Raw genomic sequence first — 10,759 nt, forward strand, 5'->3', positions numbered from 1 at the left:
AAAATTTATTTTGCCGTAAAATGACTGGCAGAAAGTTGCCAGTAAAATCATTGTATTTAAACACTGACTTGTAAATGTACCCCTAAATGGTGTAAATTTACAGTGAGTGTAAAATAACTTTGAGGTAAATTAACAACCACAGTGTAAATTTACAGTGAGTGTAAGATAACTTTGAGGTGAATTTACAACCACAGTGTAAATTTACAGTAAATGTAAATTTACCTCACTTTCTATTTACAAGAACAATGCAAATTTACACCGAAGGTTTTTTTTTACACTCACTGTAAATTTACATGCTGTTAAAATACAGTCATTTTACTGGCAACTTTCTGCCAGTAAATTTACGGTAAAAATGCACAAATATTATTTACAGTGTATGGTAGTCATTCTGTGCTTGATACAAAGGAAAGAACCCTAGCCGAAATGTCATCCGAAATACCCCTTTTAACGACTTTTTATTCGGATCTTGCCAACACCCTAACCAGCATATCCATGTCCTTTTATCGGCTTCAATCAATATTGCGCTTCGTGAAAACACGTTCATTTTACTGACAATGCTCTACCAAGGGCCGGAGGTAGGGGTGGAGGGGTCTGAATTGCAGGCCAGTAGGACCCCATCTTGGCTCCATGTTAGTCCCATCCGAACAACTATGCGCTGTCCTTTTGTCAGGCCCTACATCCTGCACCACTGACAAAGGGGAACCACGCCGGAAAGTCCCAAATAACCTTTCCAGCAATCGCAGGGATCAAACACGGGACCTCCTAGTTAGCAAGCTAACGTCTTACTCAAAAATGACATAATACTAAACCTTCCATTTCCCTCTAAGTCGATGAATAATTAACCGTGTGTTGACGGGAACACTTTCTAGTATCCGGTCACCTAATCCTAGCCAGGTTGACTTCCGGGAGCCACGGTAGCCTGATGTGTACGACGAATGCCTTACTGCAAGTTTAAAACATAATCTGTTAAAAAGCCTCCATCGGCTTTGCAACATTGAATATCGATAAGGTTCTTCCTCACATAACACCGATGATTAACACCAGACAAAAAGTTTGAAAACTCCATTGAAAATCACATCCTCTTTTTAGATTAGGTTCGTCCTCTTATAACCAGGGCCGTATTAGGGTTTTGTGGGCCACAGGGCCATAATATTTAATGTGGCTTATACACAGGCATCCATCTGCTACATTCGAACATCCGATATAAAAACATGGGCATAACCAAATAAATAACAAGCACTATAATGGCTTCGAGATAACGCATGTAGGAATTCACAATACAGTAGAACCCGGATATAAGCAATCGGGGTGTAAGCAACTATTGTCTGGCATCTGTGTATTACGATGCAAATTTGCCCTGATAAAAGCAATGCAAGTCCGGATATAAGCAATTTTTTGTCACTCCTGCATATTAGCCCTACCGTACTGTAAATTCTACTCAATAAAAGACGCACAGCAAAGTATAGGCCTGTTTAATCTTCCATACTATAAAAGTTTCACTTTATTTACCAGGAAAACCCATAAAATAAGTAATTTTGACTTTGCTCTGATATAAGTAATATCGGATATAAGCTATTTCAAGCTGTCGCCCGAACCATTGATTATATCAGGGCTCTACTGTACCAGCAGATTATTGAGATAATTTTATTGAACCAAGCAGGAACTAAGGGTAACACAAATACGGATTACACCTTGTTGGCCAGTGCATTTATCCGGACCGGCTTATAACCCCAACGAATCACACCAGATTTGAAACTAATCTATTGAAAACTGTAGTGGATAGTTCTCTCATGAACCCAATACTTCACGTTAAATTTGGCAAACATTGGTTAAAACTGTGGCCTCTATCACATTCCTAACGTTTTCTGCTAAGGGCGCATAACTCTGGAACGGACGACCAAGAAATGCTCATTATTGCCAGTGTTCATAAATGTTCAAATCCGTAGCCCTATCGCGTTTACAAGGTTTTCGGAAGGTCCAAGGCACAAAAGAATTATACTATGCGCTTTAGAGGGAGCGAGAGAGAGAGAGAGAGAGAAATGGGGTTTAACGTCCATTCGACACAAACTAGGTCATTTCGGGACTAACACATGGTTCAATTTTATTTCAATAATTCGCTTGCGCGTAGGGGTCTTTAGCAGTGGGAGGAAACCGGAAGACCCGGAAAAACCCCCACGATCTTGGACAGTCGACCATACTCCTTGTCACGCACAACCGGAGAATCAAAACCACGCTAGTTGATTCAATGACAGACAGACCTCCCCCGCGCTTCACAGGGTCCACGGGAAAAAACACTTGATTTTTCGTACATCCAGGGGCAATAATCTAGTAATAGTATCTTTAAGTTTTAAGTTTTGGCAAAATTAAAATGTTTTTGTACGAATTCAGATTTTCATATTTATTGCGGAAATAAAAAGTCTAAATTTCCGTGTTATAAGGAAATCCTGAAAAGGAAATACATTTTATATTATCCGAAAATATCAACAACATGTATATCAAATAGTTATTAAATTAAAATCAAAATCTGGATGACGAATAAACAAGAAATGTCTGCACATATGTTACAGTTTTAAATTTACTGTTGTTAGAAATTGAATCGGGTGTGGTCCCCTTGTCAGAGCTGTAGGGTGGAGGGTCTGATAGGAAATAACGTATAGTTTTTCGGAATGGACGAAAAACCGAAGTCCTTTTTTACAATGCCGCGCACCTTAAAGATCGATATAAGAGTAGACCATGGCGCCGTTGGGGCAAAATTTTCCTCATAGCACACTGTATGGCGTATAGACCATAGACCATCTCCAAACCTTTTGTGGGGAACTGGTTCATTGCGAGAATTTTAAACATCGTCAGCTACTTAACGTCAAGGAAAATGCGGCAATTAGAACGGAAGTGAAGAAGTGGCAACATTTACCATTGACAAGAAACTAAAAGTATTAGATGATCGAAAACAAGCTGTAGTTTGATCGTATTTTAATAAAATTATGCATCCAAAAACCCCTTTATGTCTGGGGCCTCAGATTACCACTTTCGTGCGAAGTGAATAATTAAACAGTACCAGAATAATTCCTCTATAATCTAATTGGTCAGAAGTCTAACGTCACGACTGACGTATGAATGTAAGCACGCGTAACTGACAATTAATATTCAAAACGTAATATGCTTGACAAACAAAAAAATACCTTGTTTACCCAAGATAAATGTTTACACAAGGGTTACGTGTCTGGATAAGCGGTTTTGGGGTACACGTGGAAACGACTCAATATTTTGAGCTGAAATTTTGAGACAAGGTAAATACACAATTCATCTGTATTTTGGCGATTACATTTCATGCGTACACGGACTCTTATTTTTGAGACTCATGTTCAAATCGAGGTACCCCCTTTAAAGCCATGAGAATATACTATAAGCATGGGCGTCACACATGGGGGGTGGGGTATCCGGGTGGATCGGACCCCCCCCCTCCAATTGTTTTTCGGGGGGGGGGGGGGGTCTCAATATACTTGGACCCCCCCCCCCCCCAAAAAAAAAAAAATTACATAGTAGGCCCTAACTCCTACTTATAAGCATGGGCGTCACACATGGGGGAGGGGTCCTAACTCCTATTTATTTACAACAATTATTAGGATTAGTTAAGATTCTATCTGTATAAAACCTGTAAATATCCCAATATGGTTTACATTGCCAAAATAAAACACAAAGAGAATCATCCTGGAAACATGTGTGAAGTGAAAAGTAACTGTGTTCCATAAAATTGTGTCTAGTTAGTCTGTCAGTAATATTTTGTTATTTTTTTTTCTGCTACTTATCAGAGTGAATCGCATGTAGGTACCCAAAAACATTATCGCCTAAACCAAATATTTATCGCCCGCTCAGCAAGCCACGAGTTGTGTAGAAAGCATGGTCACATGGTGTTTGTTTATATTTTTTAGGGGTTTTAAAAAAGGGTTAGGGTTAGGGGTTAGGGTTGCGGACCCCCCCCCCTCCAATATATATTTCACGGCTACGCCTCTGACTATAAGCTCAAACAATCTAAACAAAATCGATGAATGACGTGGTTGGTTTTAATAGAAATTGTCAACGTGTCTACTTTCTAGAAACTTGTAAAATTTTCTATTTTTTAATATATATTTCACGGCTACGCCTCTGACTATAAGCTCAAACAATCTAAACAAAATCGATGAATGACGTGGTTGGTTTTAATAGAAATTGTCAACGTGTCTACTTTCTAGAAACTTGTAAAATTTTCTATTTTTTAAAATCAATCAGCAGCTGTTTACCTGTAAATGTGTTTAAAAGACACAGCTATCTCTGAATTAATCACTTACCTTTCTGATTGCTGTACTCTGTATAGTCGTTGATCTGAAAGATTTATCATCATGCGTTTTTTGATGACCGCTCTTCTCTTGGTTGCTGTAGTTATGATTGTTGCTGAAGCGGGTCGTGGCGGTCGTCGTCATAGACGTCGTTATAGATATAACAGACCATCGTTGAGAAACGTCAGTTGTCAAGATGTAAAGAATGCAGGTGTTTGTGACAGGTGCTGTGGTAAGACCCTTTTTATCCTTATTACTAAAACCACGTGGGTACTGAAATGTTATAGTTGTCTTACCACATTCTGGAGGTGGTCAGATGATTCGTACTATTCTTAACACCTCCACTAGTCATGACTGTATCGGTGCCGCAGTTTGTCTCCTCAGTTGATTTTTCTTGGTTTCTGGACCAACTTAACGCGTGGGCAGACTGGGCAAAGTAACTCCTTAACCGGATTGTCTTGCTTCCAGATTGTACGTAGTGTTTTAAGCATGCCATGGTTTCTGGCTAGCAGTTTGATTCCCTAACCAGTTCTCGGTCATTTTGTGGTTGACCCAGCGACGTTCAGCGTTCCGGGTTGATATTTTAAATTTCATTGCTTTAGCATCAAACCAAGGTACTTCCTTTTGATTGGTGCATGACTATTTCGACGGGAGAGAGAGAGAAATGGGGTTTAACGTCCACTCGACACAAACTAGGTCATTTCGGGACTAACACATGGTTTAATTTTATTTCAATAATTCGCTTGCGCGTAGGGGTCTTTAGCAGTGGAAGGAAACCGGAGGACCCGGAGAAAACCCACGAGGTTGGACAGGCGACCCTACTCCTTGCCACGTACAACCCGGGATTCGAAACCACGCCAGTTGACTCAATGACAGACTTTATGGTACAGCGCGCACGTGCTAACCATTCAGCCCCCCCACCCCCTTATTTCGACGGAGTTACAATTCTTGGATCACGTCTTGATTATGCAGAAATCAACAGATTCGGTCATTACATGATGTAGAAATTGGTCATTTTTAGTACGGATCTAGCATTAAAGATACATTATGGGGGATTAGATAAAGAGCTGTCAGTTCTCACTATAATAGTTAAAAACTAGATAATGTAAAAGGAATTTGCTGAAAATTTCAGTTAAATTGATCCAATCTGAACCAAGAATTTAGCGATTGAATATTGAGGCTAGCCTCGATCATCATTACTAAAGTCAGTAGAATAAAAAACATAGTCTCGGTTATCCATTTTTTAAATTTAATTATGATGGAAGGCGAACAGCAAATCGGAACCTAATCCAATAAACATCGCAGGCTAGCGATGACATCGAGAGTTGATTATGGTCTAAATAAGTTAATTAATGTCTAATTAATAATTTAGATAACATTTCAGGCCTAAAGAAAGACCTGCAATAGGCAGATTTAGCTCTTGCATAATGTATGTTTAAGTAATCCAAATCTACTGTAATAGTTATAGTCATACAATGTCTCTGATGGTAAGGGACGTGATAGTTCAATGCAAATTCCCTTATTTTTGTCCCATGTTGCCTCCCAACTCGCAGTCCTACGATCACTAGAATGTTTACCACGATTTCTCCTATAGCGCCCTTTTATACAAATTTTTTGTATTCGATTTATAGCTATGACCGATAAACTCGAGGTTTAAAAAACCAGGTCGGAGTTCGTAAAGTTCTGGGGGGTTAGATGGCCGAATGGTTAGCACGTGCGCGCTGTATCATAAAGCCTGTCATTGAGTCAACTGGCGTGGTTTCGAATCCCCGGTTGTACGTGACAAGGAGTAGGGTCGCCTGTCCAACCTCGTGGGTTTTCTGCGGGTCCTCCGGTTTCCTCCCACTGCTAAAGACCCCTACGCGCAAGCGAATTATTGAAATAAAATTAATAACCATTTGTTAGTCCCGAAATTACCTAGTTTGTGTCGAGTGGACGTTAAACCTCATTTCTCTCTCTCTCTCTCTCTCTCTCGTAAAGTTCTGAGGCTGTGTAGCAAATTCGTTCCCCACAGTTAGTCTCTACACATCTCATAGTTTGAATAGATTCAATGCGAAGACTATAAGCATAATAGAAATAGTGATGAATAATTACCACAAAAATCATTGTTATATACGTCATCTATATGTGTTCACATATCATCAGACATAAGTACAGTATTCAATACTTCATAAAAACACTATTATATCTGGATAAATGTAGACATCATACAATACGTGTAGTCACACTCGAGCCGCTACAGGATTTCCGGTTTATAACGTGGATAAAAAAAAACCCTGATGTGGTAGATAAATATGGACACAGCTCACCATTAATTCCTACCCCTGGCACCAACTAATCTATTTATAGTCTTTCTCACCCTTTCCATTTCTCCCTTTTGCATGGCGATTTTTGTTGACGTCTTGGTGTAGAACCGAAGAAACGGGTTTGAATATATACATTTTCTGCCAGGTTTCTGTGAATATTCATGATTTTGAGGCGGACAAATAAGAGAGTTAAGAGGTTGGTTACGTTGAAATTTTATTTTTATATTTTAGATCCGTGTAGGAGTATAGAGTGTTGTGCGCCTCTAACGTGTGACAGGGGAGTGTGTAAATGTAATGGCAACGTCTGTGGGGATGATCAAACCTGCACTGGAACTTGTGATACTGCAAGTTGTACAGACAGTAAGTACTTTGAGAGCGAGAGAGAAAGAGAGAGAGAATAACTTCAACTCGACACAAGCTAGGTCATTTCGGAACTAATATATGGTTCAGTTGTATTTCAATAGTTCGCTTGGGCGTAGAGGTCTTTAACTATGGGAGGAAACCGGAGGATCTGAAGAAATCACACCTGTCACCCGAGAGTACAAAGTCACAAAGTGTGCATGCAGTTTTTTTTGTAATGTGTTTATCATGGTGGACGTTCATCCAGTTATATGAAATTTTAAATCTTCTTTTTATATTTTAGATTGATAATGAACAAACTAGATCAGAATAACAGTCTTTACGACCAACATCAGCTTCTGAAGTCGAACTGGATTCACATTTTACTTTACAGTATTATCTTAAAATAATATGATACATAATGAATGAAACTGACACATTATTTTAATGTTTATCTGTTATTCCATGCCGTTGACAAGAAGATATGGTTATTTTTACATAATTGACATCTCCGTCATTTTTTTTTTTTTTTTTTTTTTGCAACCTGGCTGTGCCCCCATGTATTGGTGTACCAATAGTTGTTAGATTGCAGATGCCACGGTGACTCAGCGAGTAAGACGTTAGCTCGCTAACCCGTGTTCCGTGTTCATCTGGATTTTCCGGCGAGCCCCCTTCCCCCACTGCCCTTGGCAGTGGCCTACCAATTCACAACGTTTAGTCGTATGGAATAGGTGTTTAACGCCCTACTGTTCTGTGCAAGCAACACATTGAACTGAAATGAAAAATGGAATGAAATGAAATGGGGTTTAACGTCCTACTGTTCTGCTCCTATGCTGGACTAATGAAGACGGGCATACGCCATACAGTGTGCTATGAGGGAAATTTTGCCCGGGGAAATTATATCGAATTCCAACTGCCAAGGGATCTTTTACGTGCATTCCAATGTATACACAGGACCTCGGTTTTTCGTCTCATCCGAAGGACTAGACTCCTTGTCAGGCCCTCCGTTCTGCATCACTGACAAGAGGGAACCACCCCGGAAAATCTGGATGAACTTTCTCGGCCAATGCAGGGATCGAACACCCGACCTCCAGGCTAGCGAGCCAGCGTCTTACCCACTTAGCCACGTGATCCCATACACATTGAACTAAAATTGAACCATTGTGATCTTTGTAATAATGAAAGAGAATTCTAAATGTTCGAATTTTAGATCAGCCGGAACACAAATTAGATTTCTAAATTTCCCCGAAAGGCCTTGAAGTGACATTCGCAATGACCAAAATAAACTTAAACACACATAGGTAAGTAATTACAGTCATCAAACTGTGTTTATTAAAACGCAATATATTAATATTTAGGAGTTAATTATTCCGAATATAACTTAAAAACGCTTCCAATGCATTAATAAAACGTAAAACGCCCCATTCTATTCTCCTTTAATCAATGAACTATTCTCTTAAGTTGTTGCAAAGTCGGAAGAAAGTCATGTCACGTTATGCTATTTAGAAAATAACATGCTAACATCATATTCGCCACCTAACTAACATAGACAAACTGAAAACACAATTGTGCGGAATTTTGATATTTGTCAGTTGATCGTCTGTGTAGTAGAAAATCTAGCAGTAATACGGGTTATTTTGATACGTTAACTGATCTATAGATTAATAAGCGTGTTGGTCATTTACATTTTTCATGTTCATAAACATATCTCATATTTGTTGACCACCAAATTAGGTAATAATCCTTGCAAACCATTATACAAACGAGCAGATAGGGAACATAACATAATTGATTAGAAATTACAGTAAAAACAAAAACGATTGAATGTAAATCAGTTTATATACATTCATATTACATTATTATATGCGTTGCGACCCATTTGTGTCAATTTCTAGGTCCCAAATATTAGCAATTTGGCTCATTTAAACATGCATTATGCTAGAGCTAAATCTGCCTATCGCAGGCCTGTTTTGAGACCTTAAATATTATCTAAACTATTAATTGGACATGCTACTAATTACACCTAAGCAATAAGCATGGTCAAAATTCTTTAATCTGAGTTACGAAAGCAGATTTAGAGATTTTTAAACTAATAGAATATATAATTCATGTATATTTCTGTGTGTTTAATTTCAATATGTAAACTGTTTAATTTCTATATGCAAATTTACGTACATCAATGGATACGCAAACGGCCCACAGCGGTGTTGCCAACGCTTCGCAGAAATCATACGCGTATTAACTGGACTATCACGTGAGTATTAAAACATGGCGATTTTCTTATTCTGTCGTACTTTAATGACTATCAAATATTCCATTTGGACCAGGGGCGCCGGAACGGCGCGAGGGCCTTTATCATCTCATGAACACAATTAACCAGTTATAGACATCTGGCCAAGGCATGCACTGATAGCTGATAATGAGAGGGCGAGAGGCGATTCACGACCGACCAGAGAACAATTACATATCTATCATTAAAAATTTTAGACTAGGAAAAAGGTTGAAAACTTTCATCATTAGGGCATGGGTATACATGTTTACACCAGAAAAGGGCAGTTAACCATTTGTATACCCTGGTACCTGGGTTCCGGCGCCCCTGATTTGGACTATTTCACCTAAGTCTAAAACAATTACTGATTTTAGGCATATCTTTAAGCGTAAGGATCACAAATGACACCCATTATTGGTGGAATTCGCCTGGACTATTTCACCCAAGTCTTAAACAGCTTCGCAATTACTGATTTTAGGCATATCTTTAAGCGTAATGATCACAAATGACACCCATTATTGGTGGAATTCGCATGGATAGCAACTGAATTCCAACCGTCAAAGGTACTATTATGAGAGAGAGAGAGAGAGAGATAGAGAAAGAGAGATGGTCCACTTTTATTTTAATAATTAACTTGCACAAAAGGGTCCTCTTAACAGTGGAGGGGAATCGCACAGGCATATAGGGGGTCCATGGAACACTGCATTGCATATGTCCCACTTCATTAGACCAGTTGATGCAAAAAAGTAGGAAGGTTGGATGGTCGAGTTGTCTAAAGCTAGCTTTCTAATCATAAGTTCTGTCATTGAGTCCGGTGGTGCAGTGACACGGAATATGGTCGTCTGACCAAACTCGTGGATTTTTTCCGTCCCCGGTTTGCTCGGTTTCTTCCCATTGCTAAAGCCCCCACGCGAAATATTGAACTAAAATTGAACCATAATGTTTGTCCCGTAATGACCCAGTTTGTACAAATTCAATATTGTAAGGCTCCAAGCTTCCCACCTTCCAGGGTCATATTAAGGTATCATATATGGGGCCCAGAGCTAACAATGTCACTTAGTTCCTTGCACCAACAGTAACATTAAATTGGCATGTCAGTAAGGTAGATCGATATATTTAATTGTCACAAACAAAGACATAATTATTTATGATACAAAACTGTTTTTAAAACTAATTTTGGGGCCCTTTAATCCGACCCTACCACCTACCCTTTTCTACTGAACTAAGTAGGGTTATGAAAAAATAAATCTGGAACTGGCATAATAATTTATGAAAAAACATTATTGCATCTATTTGCACCTGGGGGGGGGGGGGCTGAATGGTTAGCACGGGTGTGCTGTATCATAAAGTCTGTAATTGAGTCAACTGGCGTGGTTTCGAATCCCCGGTTGTACGTGACAAGGAGTAGGGTCGCCTGTCCAACCTTGTGGGTTTTCTCCGGGTCCTCCGGTTTCCCCCCACTGCTAAAGACCCCTACGCGCAAGCAAATTATTGAAATAAAGTTGAACCATGTGTTGGTCCCGAAATGACCT

The 10,759-nt window shown here is 39.3% G+C and overlaps 1 long non-coding RNA gene across 1 annotated transcript; it reads left to right on the forward strand.

Moving 5' to 3' along the window:
• Nucleotides 1-4,310: 4,310 nt before the first annotated feature.
• On the forward strand, nt 4,311-7,464 carry LOC126830859 (uncharacterized). The gene is made up of 3 exons (XR_007684001.2): nt 4,311-4,545; nt 6,851-6,979; nt 7,263-7,464. It is a non-coding gene; the product is annotated as an uncharacterized LOC126830859 (long non-coding RNA).
• Nucleotides 7,465-10,759: the final 3,295 nt, after the last annotated feature.

This window comes from Patella vulgata, chromosome 8 (assembly GCF_932274485.2).
Source record: "Patella vulgata chromosome 8, xgPatVulg1.2, whole genome shotgun sequence".
NCBI lineage: Eukaryota > Metazoa > Mollusca > Gastropoda > Patellidae > Patella > Patella vulgata.